At 36.2% G+C, this 18,395-nt stretch overlaps 1 protein-coding gene and 1 long non-coding RNA gene across 8 annotated transcripts in view; one reads left to right on the forward strand and one right to left on the reverse strand.

The window, feature by feature from the left end:
- Window positions 1-18,395, reverse strand: part of LOC5565467 (dipeptidyl aminopeptidase-like protein 6) — a 546,556-nt gene that overhangs the window by 308,670 nt on the left and 219,491 nt on the right. The gene's annotated exons all lie outside the window — the stretch shown is intronic.
- Window positions 1,467-2,127, forward strand: LOC110681243. The gene is made up of 4 exons (XR_002503136.1): window positions 1,467-1,653; window positions 1,713-1,779; window positions 1,839-1,982; window positions 2,050-2,127. It is a non-coding gene; the product is annotated as an uncharacterized LOC110681243 (long non-coding RNA).

Raw genomic sequence — 18,395 nt, forward strand, 5'->3', positions numbered from 1 at the left:
GATTGTTATTCAATCCTCCTTTATGAACGAAACTTTTTGGTAAACTACGGGTATTCATATAGTTTCTTATCGTGTTCTCTGAGACAATACAGGTTCTCGTACTCTAAAAGGCAAAGCATCTTCTGCTGTGGTATGAGTCACTGCACAAAAATCTTCCTCTCTCTTTCCCTCTTACTTAAAATTTGTAAACAACAAGGCCAGTAAACGTCAAAATCCCATACAAAATCAAAACAATGCAGAGCCCTATATTATGTAACGTCATCATAGAGTGTGAGAATTTGTTTAGAAATCATTTTCAGTATCCTTCCGGGGGTGCAGAAGTGAATTTTGATGCTCATCAATTCTTACAAGCATCCTTTCAGGGTGTTTGTATGAATCTTATCATCCCTTACATGTTTCCTTTTCTTTCTCCTTGTTTTCCTAGTCCTTTTTCCATCGGGTAAGTGATGAATGGCTATGACGTGCGAGGCACAAATCTCCCATTCGTAGGGGAACGTGCCGCCTGAGCCCAAATTCTGATACCTGATAAGGGAGGGATCCGTAACGCTTTTTGTATAAAAAAATTAAAATTTTTGTGTGAGCCATAACGCTTGAGCTTACTTCCCCTCCCCCAAGAGTGTTACGTAATTTGTGGACGGCGCCTTAGACGAATTTTTGCCATACGAAATTATTCAATATAACTTTTTGATTTATGTGCATACATATAGAAGCACTATGCGTTGAGTATCGAATCTTTTGGTAGAGGAATCCCTTTGCATCTTGATTATTCATGGAAATAACATTTCACACAGTTCCATTAAATAAATGTTGTCGATATCGAGTTAACACTTAAATCGTCGCGCTGTTGTAAAAACCTCGCTTTTCGTTCACAACAGCAGCGTGCTGATTCTGACGGGGGCAAACCGCGCGACGACTGGAAGGTTAAGGAACATCGACTCATGGAAGTTTTGGAAAATGTTATGTCCAGTTTACCCCCTGAAGTTATTTACGGTGATTTTAATCAACGCAACATTGATTTTATACCAGATATGGACAATGATTATATATTACTCTTAGTCATTGGAGGAAGTGAATTGCTACAGTTTATATTTGACAAAATTGCAAACTTAGGTCTTAATCAAACCAATCATGTAAAAAATCAACAAAACTGTTATCTTGATCTCTTGCTGACAAACGTCTCTGATGACTTTTGTGTTAATGAGGCATTGACTCCACTTTGGAAAAATGAAGTGTTTCATACGGCAATAGAATTTTCTCAGTTTATTTCTAATACAGATTTCTATATTGACAATGAATTTGAGGAAGTATTCGACTTTAATTCAGCTAACTATGACAACATTAGAAATAAATTAAATAACATTAACTGGCAATCGATTTTGAGAAGCAAAGATGATGTAAATAATTCAACAGAAGTTTTCTACCATTTGAATTTGGGCAAAATTTTGCCTATCTCAATCATTTTGCCTATCCCCTGTACAGTTGGAAACCAGTTTATCGAAATTCGATTATTAGGTGAGTCAGTCATGCATAATTTAAAATCTCTTTGACGTGCATTGAGGGAATGCAATGGCTATTTTCAGACGGCCATCAGATAGTATTGTTCAACCTTGAGGATTAAAGCGGCAGTGCAGATCGACGTATTAGGGGTGCACAGTAAGAGATACAGATCATGTAACTTGTAATTTGAATTGGAAACTGTTTGTACTTTATAGAACTGAATTGAGAACGATTGTCCACTTAAGAAGCTCTAGGGAGTGAATTTACCTCAAACACAGAAATGTGAGCATAGATTATGTATATTTTTGAGAGATGTATGCTAAATTAAAAATATATTGCAGCTATGAAGTTGCTCATTAAGGCAGCTATCTGGATTGTGTTTCCCTCACACGCTTCTCCAACAAAACTAAAATACTAGTTTGATTGCTTAGTCGACGATGTTCGGTACATCTTAAAACTGCTTCTGGCGATAAGAAAACCTGCAGGTAAAGTTAAATAATGGGCTTTTTTGCTATTTTACTATTTACCTAACATTTTTATTATATTTTCCAGGATCAGAACTAACGGGAATGAAAAAGATCCACAACAAGCAAAATCTGAACCGGTCAGATTTCTACTAATGGACTAAGGTAGGGTAACGGTCGTATTTTGGACCCCTTAAGGAAGTGATTTTGATTTTTTGTCCCAATTAATTAATTGCACAGCGTAATCAAGTCAAAGAACACGCCAACATGTAGAGAAAAACTTCCCCTACGATCATGTAGGATCCAAAAAATGTCGAAAATAATTGAATTGTGAAGCACTGTTTTTCATTATTTTGGACATACCAGTACATTTTGGACCCTCAAAGTATATATTTTGGACCCCCCGCATTTTTTATCGTTTAGCGACAAAGTCCACGACACTGGTTGTATAATATGCTTGCCCATAGTCTAATCAATCGATTGACAATGGAAAACCGAAGAAATTCTACGCGTTTAGTGCAGATATTTGAAAAATGTTTTTGTTTACATTTGAAAAATTTCTGACGGTTCCAATTTTTGTGTGTAACGTGTTGTAACGCTTGTATGGATGAACCGATTAAATTGAATTAATTTCAGACAAAATAAACACATTTTCTATGTACAAACCAAAGACAAATTAAAGACCCCCATGTCCCTTGCAGTTGCCCAAAATTTTATGGCTCATAAGGTAATCTAGAATGTCGTTCAAAGTGTACTGCGATCTGTCAAACTTGGGTACCTTTTGCACTACCGAGGGCCCAAATGCAGTACTAGAAGTGGTACCCAATCTGAGCCCGAGTGGGACGGACCTGTACAAACGGTTGATGCAGGTGCGGAATAGTCCTATCTTTCCAAATGGCATGCGAATTGAGTTGGTCATTCGATTTAAACTGGGAAATTAGCAGGAAAATGGCCCAGGGTGTCCAAAATATATAGGACTCCAAAATATATTGGTTACCCTAATTATCTAACATTTGCTACCAGAGACATGTTTGCTCATGTTTTTATTTTACAGGAAAAAAATGGTGTCTCCTCAGCGCAACCAAGCATACAATCCGTGAGGGCGAATCGAGAAGGGAGGAAAAATCAGTGCCATGTTATTTACTTCATTTTCGATAAAGCTGTAAGTGATTTTTGTTGTTTCAATAGAAAATAAAATAAATTGTTCATAATGCAGTGGTCATGCGTTTCATTATCATTAGAATGAATAATATATAATTCAAATAATAATAACCTGCCAACTAACGAAGATTTGTTTATTTCAAACAAAGATTAGTTTATATCAAACTCAAGATTAGCTTTTTCAAACTAATGTTCCTTGTTTGAAACAACCTAAAGCGTTGGTTGTTTCTACAACTGTCAAAATAAAAAAAAACAATTTCTTGTTTGCTTCGAACAAACTTTTGTTGATTTTAAATGTTAATCCGTGAAAAAAATCAACCTAAAAAAATGGCTTGTTCCAACCAACGTGCAAGGCTGAATCAAACTAAAATTTTGTTTGTGCAAAATTCAACCTACAGTTTAGTTTGAAAATAGCTAAAATTTGTTTGTGTTTACCATATTTTTTTCTCCGTGACGCAGTATCGAACGACAACGACCAACGATGCGTCAACTTTACAGCCTCTTGTGGTATGTGTAGGTATTATGAATTCATAATACCTACATACAGTATGGTAGTCCGAAGCACCTCCCAAGTAACCATGTTTTAAACGTCTTGCAAGATCATACGGCACCTAACTCATTAATCTTATCATTCTTCGATTTTGATTTCAGACTTGGAAAATCTGGTTTCACCTGGAAACCAGGAAAGCCAAGACCGGCTCAAATGAAGTTTGTTAATAATAAATGAAAAGGTGCCATTTGATTACAAATTCATTATTAAATTTATAATCTTCACCAGTGCAGTATCTGTTGCATTTCCCGGAATGCTGTTGAAGATTTAAATCAAAACGGTGTCTAATCGTATGGTTTCCCAGAATCCAGCTGTTTGGGAAAACTTCAGAAGGAATAACAAAGACACATAGACTGACAAGGGCAGCTCTGTTCTTTCTCTGTATTTGTGATTGTTATTCAATCCTCCTTTATGAACGAAACTTTTTGGTAAACTACGGGTATTCATATAGTTTCTTATCGTGTTCTCTGAGACAATACAGGTTCTCGTACTCTAAAAGGCAAAGCATCTTCTGCTGTGGTATGAGTCACTGCACAAAAATCTTCCTCTCTCTTTCCCTCTTACTTAAAATTTGTAAACAACAAGGCCAGTAAACGTCAAAATCCCATACAAAATCAAAACAATGCAGAGCCCTATATTATGTAACGTCATCATAGAGTGTGAGAATTTGTTTAGAAATCATTTTCAGTATCCTTCCGGGGGTGCAGAAGTGAATTTTGATGCTCATCAATTCTTACAAGCATCCTTTCAGGGTGTTTGTATGAATCTTATCATCCCTTACATGTTTCCTTTTCTTTCTCCTTGTTTTCCTAGTCCTTTTTCCATCGGGTAAGTGATGAATGGCTATGACGTGCGAGGCACAAATCTCCCATTCGTAGGGGAACGTGCCGCCTGAGCCCAAATTCTGATACCTGATAAGGGAGGGATCCGTAACGCTTTTTGTATAAAAAAATTAAAATTTTTGTGTGAGCCATAACGCTTGAGCTTACTTCCCCTCCCCCAAGAGTGTTACGTAATTTGTGGACGGCGCCTTAGACGAATTTTTGCCATACGAAATTATTCAATATAACTTTTTGATTTATGTGCATACATATAGAAGCACTATGCGTTGAGTATCGAATCTTTTGGTAGAGGAATCCCTTTGCATCTTGATTATTCATGGAAATAACATTTCACACAGTTCCATTAAATAAATGTTGTCGATATCGAGTTAACACTTAAATCGTCGCGCTGTTGTAAAAACCTCGCTTTTCGTTCACAACAGCAGCGTGCTGATTCTGACGGGGGCAAACCGCGCGACGACTGGAAGGTTAAGGAACATCGACTCATGGAAGTTTTGGAAAATGTTATGTCCAGTTTACCCCCTGAAGTTATTTACGGTGATTTTAATCAACGCAACATTGATTTTATACCAGATATGGACAATGATTATATATTACTCTTAGTCATTGGAGGAAGTGAATTGCTACAGTTTATATTTGACAAAATTGCAAACTTAGGTCTTAATCAAACCAATCATGTAAAAAATCAACAAAACTGTTATCTTGATCTCTTGCTGACAAACGTCTCTGATGACTTTTGTGTTAATGAGGCATTGACTCCACTTTGGAAAAATGAAGTGTTTCATACGGCAATAGAATTTTCTCAGTTTATTTCTAATACAGATTTCTATATTGACAATGAATTTGAGGAAGTATTCGACTTTAATTCAGCTAACTATGACAACATTAGAAATAAATTAAATAACATTAACTGGCAATCGATTTTGAGAAGCAAAGATGATGTAAATAATTCAACAGAAGTTTTCTACCACTGTTTGTTCAAAATAATATAAGAAGAAGTACCAATCATTAAAAGAAGGTGTAATGGTTTTTCAAAACATCCTGTTTGATTAAATTAAAGAAATAATAAATTTGAAGAATCGTAAACAGAAACTACATAAAATTTACAAAAAGCATAAAAGTCAAGAGAATTTACAAGTATATTTGAATATGAGCGTACAGCTCAACTCAGCAATGCGATTGGCATATGAAAGCTACAACTCCAAAACTGAGCAAGAAATCAAAAACTATCCAAAGAATTTCTTCAACTATGTTAAATCTAAACTAAAATCCAATAACTTACCTTCTACAATGTATTTTAATGAAAAGGTTGGCCATACATCACAAGATATATGCAACTTATTTTCAATTTTTTTTCAAGAAGTAGGGTAGAAGCACCGGTTTTGGCCAAACGCCAGTTGTAGCCATAGTGAATTATACACTGTTTTACATAGCCAATCAGCATAAAACTTTTTGTGTTCAGTAGATAACATTCATATGATAGAGCTACATTCATTTACTCGTCCAAATTGATTCAAAACATAAGAAAAACAATTCATTTTCCTTATAATTTTAACTCCCATACACCTAATTTGGCCAGGACACTCCTAGGTTGGCCACTCTAGTTAGAAATCAATGCAATTAGCCAATTAAGGAACCGAAGTTAAATCTCTGGCCGAAACTGGTTCCGTTGGCCTATATTGACCAACGGGATTTTCAAAGCGAAAAAGTGGTTTAAGCTCAGTTTCGATATTTACACGCATAATATGGATTGAAAGCTTGCATTTGACATACCTGTAGTGTAAATACGACTTCCCATTTAATTTTTATTGACATTTTCTCTTAGGCTGGTCAAAACCGATGCTTTTACCCTATACACAACATACTCTGAAGCTGATCGTGATTATGCATATTTCGATTTCCATCCTGAGTTTCCCAACGATGTTGGTATCAGTCATATAAATGTGCATGAAATATTGAATGGTTTGAAAAACTTGGATGCAACCAAAGGAAATGGACCGGATGGAGTTCCACCAATCTTCATGAAGACTTTAGCAATTGAATTAACTACTCCCTTATTTTGGCTCTTTAATATGTCACTGGAGTCTGGAGTCTTTCCAAAGATGTGGAAAAGCTCATACCTTCCCATTTTCAAATCTGGCAAAAAATATGATATTATTAACTATCGTGGCATTGCCCTTATTTCGTGCATCCCGAAGCTCTTTGAAGCCATCATAAATGAAAAAGTATTCATCCAAATCAAAAACAGAATAACTACAGCGCAGCACGGTTTTTTTTAAAGGGTGATCGACAGCCACTAATTTGCTCGAATTTGTAAACTATTCATTGAGTGCTATGGAAAATGGAAATCATGTAGAAGCTTTATACACAGATTTTAGTAAAGCGTTTGACCGTGTTGACATATCCATGCTTATATTTAAACTGCAAAAAATTGGTATTGAAGCCAAATTGCTGAAATGGATTGAATCATATTTAACCACTCGCGAGCTAATAGTGAAATTCAAAGGAAAAAAGTCAACTCCAATACATGCCACTTCAGGGGTTCCACAAGGCTCTCATTTAGGTCCGCTTTTGTTTATACGATTTGTCGTTTATTCTTGACAAAATAAAAGTATTAATCTATGCTGACGATATGAAACATTATTTGGAAATAAAAACTGCACAGGACATACATACTTTTAAACACGAAATACAAATCTTCCACACGTGGTGTCAGAAAAGCCTACTACAACTGAATGTAAAAAAATGTAACCTGATATCTTTTAACAGGAAAAGAGACATTCCCAATGTAACAATAACTTTAGGCAATCAAAATGTTGAAAAATGTAATAGAATCAGAGACTTAGGCATAATTTTAGACTCAAAACTTACTTTCATTGATCACTATAACACTATGATAAATAAAGCTAATAATATGTTAGGCTTCATTAAACGCTTCGCTTATAACTTCAATGATCCATACACAATAAAAACATTGTTCATTGCTTATGTTAGATCAATACTTGAATATTGCAGCATAATTTGGTCACCTTTTTCAGCAGTACATGATGAAAGGATAGAGTCGGTGCAAAAACAATTTTTATTATATGCTCTTCGCAAATTAGGTTGGACAGAATTTCCATTACCATCTTACAAAGCTAGATGTATGTTGATTAATATTCAAACACTAAGAGAGCGTCGTGAATATGCAATGATTTCATTTATAAACGATATTGTATCCCATAAAGTTGATTCACCAGAATTATTATCTAAATTAAACTTTTATGTACCATCCAGACGTTCACGCCATCGAGAACTATTTGCAATCAACTATCACCGTACTAATTATGCAAAATTTGGGCCAATGAACCAAATGATGACTACTTATAATAAACATCACAATTCAATCGACTTAACTTGGTCCAAAGCGAAGCTAAAACAATACTTCCGCACATTATCTTAAGAAGAAAAATTAGGTAATTGAATGTAGAAGTGTAACTAGCGCATAAAAGAAACTCTCTGGAACGGTCTACAAACATGATTGACGACAATAAATAAATAAATAAGTAAATAAATTTTAATACCTCATAACTCAGAGAAATTTAGAACAAGTTTTGATAATAGTGACATTATATGTTATTAATATGGCATGTACTTGTACTCAGATTGCTCTTACTTTAAACCTTAGCGTTGAGTAGCAAGTTGAGCATCTAAACCGTCGTCTACCACATTAAGGTTGGATTGTTATAAGAAAAATTATGCCTAAAATACCGACATTCTAGCGTATAAGGATCTTGGGATAAATTTTTTCTTAATAAATACGGTGGCGCCATTAAACGAACAAAAAATTAACCACCTTGATCTCTATTAGGTAGATTTCAGACATCCAAAATTATTTGCCGAAAAACTAACGTTGTTGCTTGTCATGTTGTTGAATAAGATAAGTTCTCTTAAAATATCACTAGTGACATCTGTGGAACAAAATTTGGATCAATTTTATCACTATCAGGGGCTCCGAACTGTTTGGTAAAACCCCATTTTTTTAGGATCACCAAATTCAGAATATTTGAGAAAATTTGTTACTAGTACCATAAAGCGAATAAATATTTGTTTAGTTTTCCACCTCAGATGGCCTTTTATCTATTGAACAACCAGTGATTGGTACACTGACACTCAAATCTCAATGATAAGGTTCGCCCACAAAAGCAAAATCATTTGAGATCTGCCTCGAAACACTCACGAAATTTGATTGCAAAATCACTTGCTCACGCTCATTGGATATAGAAGATTCAAGAAAATTTATTCCTAGCGCCACCTAGTGGAGAGATTAATTAGGTTTGTTATTGCCGGATAGCTGTTGGTCTGCTGAACGACTTTGCCGAAGACACCAACCTTCTAGCTCATCAGGATTTTGAGGTATAGAAGATTGAAGAAAATTTGTTACTAGTGCCACCTAGTGCATAAATTCTCAACTAGTTGACTTAACAACTCTGCCGAAGACACCAACCTTCAAGCTCATAAGGATCTTGAGATATAGAAGATTGAAGAAAAATTGTTACTAGTGCCACCTGGTGAAAAAAATCTCAACTAGTTTTGCTATTGCCAGATAGCCCTTAGTCGGCTGAACAACTTTGTCAAAGACAAGGTTGGTGCCAAAGACAAGGCTCTTAAAAATGTACACAATGTTTTCCAGTAGCAAATGTGCCTCCGGAATACTTTGCGCATTTGACTGAACTTTGATCCATCTGCCATTGATGGGCAGAAGTCCTAGGCTAGCACCAACCTTCTAGCTCATCAGGATCTTGAGATATATATATCTATAGAGGATTGTATAAAATTTGTCACTAGCGCCATCTAGCGGATTAATTCCCAATTGGCTTTGTTACTGCCAGATGGCCCTTGCTTAACAACTTTGCCGAAGACACCAACCTTCTAACTCATCTTGGTCTAGAGTTATCCGTTGAATGGATTATGTGGCCAATATTGGTACACCAAGACCATTTATAAAAAAGTCACTGTCAAGATACAGTCTCAAATTGTCGTGTCATTCAATTATTCACGACAGATTTAATTTTGTATGAAGCTTTTAGATTGATTAAGGAATATTGGCTTCGCAGCACCAAACCGTATTCGCGCCTGCTCATGAGATGCGAAGTTTTCTGGATGCGAAGCCAATGTCAAAGTCGAAACTATGGGACAGCGGCTGTGATTACTCCTGGCGGCTTTGACAGATGTAAATAAACAGCTAAACTGACCTCTTACATACTTAGTCATTATTGACGAACTTCAATGAAATGTTCTACAGCTTGTGAAATTGATATTTCGCATGTCGAAATTTGATTGAAAACAGTTTTATTTTCATCAATTCTAATGTGCATTACTCTAATTTGGCAATCAATATTGATTAGCAATGTGAATTCTCATTTATTTTGCTGCTAGTTGAGTAAGAAATCAAGAGAGTTTTTATACTTTGTTCTGTGCAATTTTCTCTCACTGTGTAAATAAGTTCGCAGCTCCAAACTGAGCTGCGATCGCATTCTGGATTTTACCAAAAAATACAATATAAGATGTAATGAAGTAGAAAATATTACGCTCTTAACTTTTATCCACACATTTGATGGCCCTGAAGAGGGCCGATGGCTTTGATAGCTTCGATGCTGTCACAGATGAATAGCACTGCAGGATGTTATCCATTTACAGTCGAATTTCGTTCGTTGCACTATGTTTAATTGCACTTCGTTTTATTTGGGCTCCCGTTAGGTGGGCTATAGCCCATCTAAAACGAAGTCAAGTGTCACTTTCTGACATAAAACGAATTTTGTCAATGTTGGTACCTCTGATTTTCTTTTGTTCTAGATAAATTGACAGCTTAAAACTCAGCCCGATTAGTGAAAGTCTTTCACTAGGTGGGCTACAGCTTTAGTGCAACGAGCGAAAGTTGACTGTATTGCAATGGTCAAACGGGTAATAGACCATTTCCGTCAGATCTAACCCCCGGTTTTTGTATTTTTCTTCGAAAGGCAATAATTTTTAATGAATATTGGCGCTTTCAGATTTCGTTTATATGCACTCCTGATTTTCTGACAAAATTTTGGAAACATGGATACTAACCACATTTTGAAAAATAATTCGAGATGCGGCACAGTTTGTTCAACCCTATGGGCACAGACAAACAGACGTAACACTTAGAACAAATTTCTTCAAAATCCATCGCCCAGTTCACACCATCATCATCTGGTGAGTGTGTTGCACGAAAAGGTGTTTCGTGCAACAAGACCGACAGATGACAGTAGTGTGAAACGTCAAACGCAAAGAAAAACGATGCACGCACCTCTGGTTGTGAGATTTGTAACATAGCGAATTTGAAATGATTGTTAAATGAGTGGTCGATGGAAATTTCGTCAGTGTTACGTCTGTTTGTCTGTGCTATGGGTATCAGCGTGGTGATTTTGCAACAGTTTTTCGAGTCCACCCCTGCATTGGGATGCTTGTTTACATTTGGAAACGTCAAATCAGGTGCGCGCTCAAACAGATCGTGATCCCGATTCAGGTCTTCCTTTGGGAAAATACATTTTCCTCCACAGATTCAAAATTCAAAACCACCCCCTAACAACAAATCTCTCATCCACCCAACAGTTACGGGACCGCTAGTTCTATTAGAGGCTATTTTTTACTATTCACGGTTAAAAAATAAAATTCTGAAATGAATAAAACTATACCAAATCCATATTTGGTCCATCCACCCCTTCGAGTGCGTATCAATACAATAATCATCCAAAGTATAAATGGGTTTTAATATTCATAAAGCTTATTTGGCTTATATTTTTACGCGGTCGTTTGTTTTGATTATCGTGAAAAAAGGCAAAAAGTGGAAAATAAAGTACAAAAACGAAATACGATGATCATAATTTTATTTCGAGAACTCAATAACTTTTAACAATATGACAGAGTTTATTATATTGCTAAATACTGGAACGGAGATGTCGCTCTTGCTTACGTATCCGCGTAACCGTAACCCCCATGCTTCTACTGGTCACGCTGGATTATGTTCTCAGAAATTCTGCCACACCACAGGAGGCGGTGCTGTTCTGCTTGCATAATGCTGGAATCCTTGATTGGTTATGTTTGCACCTACTGATGAACAGGCCTGCCATTTGCAGAAGGTGGAATTCGCTAGAAAAAATTGTGGAATTCTATTTTATGTACAAAATATGGAAATATATTGAACTTACTTAACGATTTTCCTTCGCATCCGGTTCAGATTACAATTGGCACTTTTATCATAAATCATAAATAACTTGCCCTTTTGAATTGAAGTCTTTAGACCACGGATAAAAATTGGAAACAGAAGTTTCGACACTTTTTCGGACAGACAAGAAAAAAAAGCACACGTTCTGACCAAAACTGAAACTGTAAAACAATGAAGTCCTAAGTGTAACAATCACCAGTACAAATGCACGTGAAACAATTATTTTCGTAAATGCATGACATAGTATAAAGACATAGTATACATACAATGAATAAACACTAAAAATGAAAGAGAAATGATATAAAACACTCTATTTAGTATATACCATTTTCTCCGTGTTCATGCCGACAAATGCCTAAATCTATCTGTTGGCTTTTAATCCGGAAGATTTCCGCAAGGAATTTTTGAGCGGCTGTTGCGGGAATCTTCCGGCTTATTCAATCCTCGTCGGCACAAAACAGAGAGATCAGGCATCTGTCGATTACAATCCTTGCGTTACAGAACCGTGTAGTGTTCGCCAGGTGCGGTCATAACCGGTCGAATCGGTGAAGGTGGCTTCCGCGGTGATTACGGAGACTTCAAGAATCGTGAAGGAAGGAGGGAGTGAAACCAGCGGAGCCCACACTGAAACAAGCGTTGCAGTAATGAGAACCGTGAACGTGTTTTTAAATTTACTATTCCAACCACGATTAAGCTATCATGAACGCTTTGTATTTGCGTTTTGTTCCCTCTCAATCCAACCGCGTCGATAGCCGAGCGGCTAGCGTTAGCGCTTGACAATCGCCAGATCCTCGGTTCGATTCTGGTCTGCTGCAGGTTTTTAACCATGATATAGTAATTTTTACTACACAAATGGTGCCATGGTAAAATTGAATGCACAAAATATTCTAAATAAATGCGAATTTAGTCTGCACAAATCAAGTGGCGTTGTGTATTTAATTTAACCCTATGATATAGTATTTTCAACCGCAACGCTGTTCTCAGTGCATTATAATGAATAAAAAAAAACATGCCAGCTGATCGTGAATTCACCACAACGTGGTGGCAAAACGATAGGGGAAAAAGGGGTCTGCATTTTTTCGAGGTGAAACAAATTGTAGGGGACCGAGGAGTGAACTAACGTGCCGCAAGTTTTTCATTGTTTTCAAAATAGTTAAAGGCTCTAAAACATATCGGTTCCTTAGGAAAGTTTGTTCAATAAATTGACAGAAAGCAAAGCAAAGCCAATAAAAAAATTTCACAGAAATGGTCTATCCTCAACGCAAATGTATAAATTTGAGCAAGTTCTCTGCTAATATGACTAAACAGCAGAATGTTTCGTGGCGTGGCTCGAACGATTTCACAAGTCTGATGCTCGTTTTTCAGCCTCTCGGATCAACCACTCAGGGGCAGGGAGTGAAATTATCGGTAACGGCGACAATCATAAGCCTATCGCTCAAGCCGATTTTTCGGAGGAAAGAGACGTGCGATAATAATCTTACTCATCCAGCACTGCGAGAGTGTGCTCTCACAAGATCTGCAGCAGCGAATTTATATTATAACCAGCAACGAGAAGTTGGTTTCCTTCTTTTCTACTCTTGTTCTGTCGTTTTGAGTGTCCTTCGCTTCCGCATGTAGCTTTTATATACCAAATTCCTCTCCCCCTTCGTTCAGCTGTCGCGGTTGAGTGGTTATGGTACGCGCGCGCTCTGCAAACGTTTTTGATCATGGACATGGGTTCGAATCCCGTCGGTGGCAAACACTTTTGTTATTTATCATGTGACAATTATCGCGGTAAGTGTGGAGCCGATAAAGTTGGATCAGTGCTTATGATCGGGGATCGATCTTGGCTTCTCGTCAGTACAATGATCAACAATTGACGCATTTCACGCCAACTCGACACGCGATTGGCAGCACCCTTACATAATTCAATGAAACTTTCTGGATGCCAAAAGTATGTAAAACTTAGATACTTTGCAAATTTTGTTTTTTTTTTTCAAAATCGATCTAGACTAACATTTGGAAAGGGTCAAAGTTTTTTTTTCACGTTTTTTTTTATAAACTCGTATAACTCGTAAACGGTAAGACCTACAAAAAAGTGTTGTATGGGGGACTGTCGTGAAATTTCCTGAAGTTTTAGAAAAAAAATATAGAAAAAATAAAAAAACATTTTCCACACTAAAAAAATAATTCAAAACTTTAAAGTCGATTTAAAAAAACGGCCATTTCAGATTTTGATCATCCTTAAGCAAAAAGTTTCGTAATTAAATTTACTAAAAGTCGTCCATACATTGCAAATTGGGCATGGTTTAGGTAAAAAAGTTTTTCTAACATCGATTTTTTAAGTCCAAAATGATTTTTTTATTTTTTTCGCTTTAAATAGTCTGGTATGATCATATTTTCAAGTGGTAAATGAGTTTGAATCACAAAATAGATTATAAATGTTTTATTGGGAGTAGTTGAAAGAAATAAAACGATATTAAACAGAGTTTTTTTTAATTAAATACAATTGATCTCGCACCAAACCGCTTATGAGAATATCAACTCTGTCTAACAATCCGATGGGTTTTTTTTATGGTTGAAAAGATATCACAATAATATTTCATTTCTTATTTGGTCAAAGCCAATCTTAACAGGTGTCTGGAAAGGGTCAATATTATGCTTATGAAAAAAAGTCGTGGTTTGTTTTTATCATGCATTAATATTTTTATTGTTGCTATACATCCTAAAACGTAGTATCTGCACATGAATATTTACATTATTTTTGGGCTTTACTGAATAAATTGAATACTTTTGGTTTATCCTCTGAATTGGTATACCGTTTGGCTGCAATTTGTGTATCACTAATAGGCATAAAACAATGATATTTTTGGGTACCAGGGACAGTTTTAACCTTATCAAAACATTCCACCAATTCCTGACATTTTGACATATTGTTCATTAGATATATAACAGAAATTTAATTTGGTGAGACAATTCCTAAACTGTTAAGCATTAATTTCACATTACCGTGATATGTGCACACACATACATTGTGAATTCCTGTTCTATCGAGAAGCCTACAATGTTTAGGCCTCAACATAGTAAACAAAGTAAAACCAATTTCTACATTTTGGCATCTTTCTTCAAAATCATGTACGCCTCTTCAAGAGACATCATCAATAGACGCTTTTGAACTTGTTCTTTACTACCATTTCGGTACTCAGAAACGAAGTCATAGGCTCCTGGCATAGGCCTACTAATATCATCACTATCAAATAATTCAATAACAACCTGTTTATCTGTTTCACTAATTTTATGTCCACTTCGAGCTCTTGTGGTGCATAGAATGTCCTGTTCATTCACATATTTTTTCACTTGTCTTACCATGTAAATTAGTGCCTCGAACTCCTCGACAATTTTGTTGATCGACCACGACCTGACCACTTGTTGGTGGTTGTGGAGTTTTTGGTTGTTGGCACCTTATCGTTGCTGTTGTTGTTGCTCTGCTTTAATTGCGAAATTGATGTGTTCATACGTCGGTTTAAATGTTCTCGTGTATATTGGTTGATTCGTTAGAGGTTGTTGGCATTTTTGGAACGTATCAATCAACACAATAATAACTAAAAATCGTTGGAATTATCAGTAATATTTCCTAACTAAGAAACGTTCTCGCTTTTTCACCATGGAGGATGAAAACAATTGTCTGAAATGCTCTCAGAGAATCGAATCAAATGACAACTGCTTCGTTGTTTGCAAAGGAAATTGTGCCGGCTCATACCATTGCATCTGTGTTGGGCTACGCGGTATTCACTGGAAGACTATCAAGGATCTTTCACGCAACGTTCTTTGGATGTGCGACGATTGTATGGATGATTTCATGCTAAGAAAAAAATGATCATTCTTCAGAAATTGTCGCTACGACGCAAACAAAAACGATCGACCACAGAGAACAGACATGGAGGCTCGAACAAAATTCCATCAAAATCATGTGTAAAGGTTATAGTCAATCATCAGCGCCGCCAACGCAGACAGGGCGACATACAAACGCGTGTCGACCACATGATGGCTCTAGTGATCGTCAACATACATTGTCACACAAAGCAACGCTAGCGACAAGTGGCAATTTTTGATGGTGACACTAGCGCCAAAGTGTAAAAAGCGGCAAATTAGAAGCTCCTATATTCCTATGACAGCGCCGCGTAACAGGAGCATAACGACATACTTTGAAATGATCCGTACAAAGCTTTACACACGCTGACGATTAAAGATGAACGTCTGTTCTCTGTGGATCGACGTAGAAGTGAATGAGTTGAAAATTGCAGTAGCCAGTATCATCGACACTATTGCTACGATTACAAAAACTGTACCTGCGAGATCAGCCACCAACTCTGAGTGTCTACAGTCTACGTCACGTTCAACGATATTCAACGGAACAGCATGCGAAGAAGAAGATACTACTGCGAAAGAGGATGGAAGTCGATACTCAGATGACGGAGATAATTTCTCTCTTCTGCTAACAAACATCAACAGCAGTTGCACAGAGCGTGACATACAATGGATGGTAGCTCGTGCGCTTGGTTTATTGGATCCCGAACGCATTAACGTAACAAAGTTGGTGTCAAAATAGAAATCGCATTTGAATTTGGACTTCATTTCATTCAAAGTTATATTACCTTCGGAATTGAAATTGCACGCTTTAACCCCTACAACGTGGCCTAGAAATGTACGATATAGAGAATTTGTACGTAGAAATAATACCTGGAAGCCTAGCAAATCATTCGTTCCTGTATGTAGATCCAATCAATCTCCGATTGTTTGTATTTGTTGTAATTCGGTTTAAACGATTGTTTTTAGTTTTGTGCAGTGAAAAGATTTGTAGTTGTTCGATTTATATACGTTTTGTTTCATCATTAGATTAAGTTATTCAATAAGACTTACATCAAGTCAGTTGAATTATACCAAATAAAGAATAAAGAAGATCAGTGGTTGTGGATCGTGATTCATTTCGCCTCCACCCGAACGTCGTTTTTTCATAAGAGGACTTCTGTGGAGCCAGATCACTAATTTTCTGTTTCATCAAGCTGATGATTATATCCCATAGCACGTATGTTTTCGATCATTGTTGGTGACAAGTAACTGGCTACGCCTGCACTTAGGATTGTTTATACCGGCGCAACATTTCGAAATTTTATTGTGGTTTTCTTTAATAGATGATCACCAAGCAATGGTTCCAAATATGTTTCCATGCAAATGGATCCATGCCCAAAGTTCTCAAAATGTACATTTACAAGTACAAATGACACTGGTTTTACTATCCAAATGCAGATTTGCACTTGACTGCATCATTGCCATAATTAATAATAATCGAACAAGTCTATTTCAAGTGGCTGACATACTGTTACAAATGCTTTACAAGCAAAGTTTTCGTGAAACAAATAAATCAAACAGACTAGTAACCCTGCTGAGAACACATGCTTTTGCTAAAACGTAAACAATTTTCGTTGGCGCGAAACCGATTCACTGCCTTTTCTTGCCCGCCAACGGCAAAAAACAAAGGGTTTGACGTTTCCGCACTTATGAATCCGCCCACTCTTCTTAAGTGCTGGGTCCAATAAGGTGGGAACTGCGCAATAATGCACGATAAATCTTGCTGATCCATCTTTAACTTCTTCTCACAAATGACTTAGATAAAATGAAAAGACTTTTTATTGACATCAAACTTAAATAGTTATCTGTATAGGTAGAACGACAATTGTAAGTTAAATACCTATCTTTCTATACACTCACGCGGTGATTGTTGAGTAACTCAGGTCGTTAACGGACATTTTAGGTAGATAACAATGAACATATTCATTATTTCTTATTCATCTACCGTGTAACGCAGGTACGTTAAGTAAGTTTTTTTTCACAAAACTTGTTCTAGAAGAGGATTTAATGGGGTACGGATAAGATTGTTACTTTTCAATGTTTGCAATACTGTTGTGATATCTTTCAAACCATAAAAACCCGTCGGATTGTTAGACGAAGTTGATTTTCTCGTAGGCAGATGCGAAGTCCATTGATTGCCTTCATTTAAAAAACATAATCACTGTATAATTCCGCTTTTTTATAACTATTCTCATTAAAAAATACAATCTATTTTCTGATTCAAACTCATTTATCACTTGAAAACACGATCATATTTGACGGTTTAGAACAAAATCTTTGAAAAAATAAATTCAGTTTTGGAAAGGAAAAATTCGTTGTTAGAAAAACTAATTGCGAAACTTTTTGCCTAAGAACGATCAAATCTGAAATGGCAGTTTTTTTAATCGATTTAATAATTTTGGAAACATTTCTTTTCAGTGTAAAAAATGTTTTTTTTTAATTTTTTCAGTATTTTACAACACTTTTTTGTAGGTCTTACCGTTTTCGAGTCAAACGGGTTTATAAAAGAAGTAAAAAAAAAAACTTTGACTCTTCCAAATGTTAGTCTAGATGCATTTTGAAAAAAAAAAACAAAGTATGTATAGTATCTTAGTTTCACATACACTGAAATGAATGGTATCGTAATTCGAACGACATCGTAATAGTAAAATTTAAAATGAGCAAATATGGGCTAAATTACTATGAATTCAGTAAAATTGATTGACATTCCATACTTTAAGAATGTATTGCGCAGTTCCCACCTTATTGGACCCCGCTAAAGTGCG

Source organism: Aedes aegypti, unplaced genomic scaffold (genome assembly GCF_002204515.2).
Source record: "Aedes aegypti strain LVP_AGWG unplaced genomic scaffold, AaegL5.0 Primary Assembly AGWG_AaegL5_hic_scaff_5_PBJ_arrow, whole genome shotgun sequence".
Taxonomy (NCBI): Eukaryota; Metazoa; Arthropoda; class Insecta; order Diptera; family Culicidae; genus Aedes; species Aedes aegypti.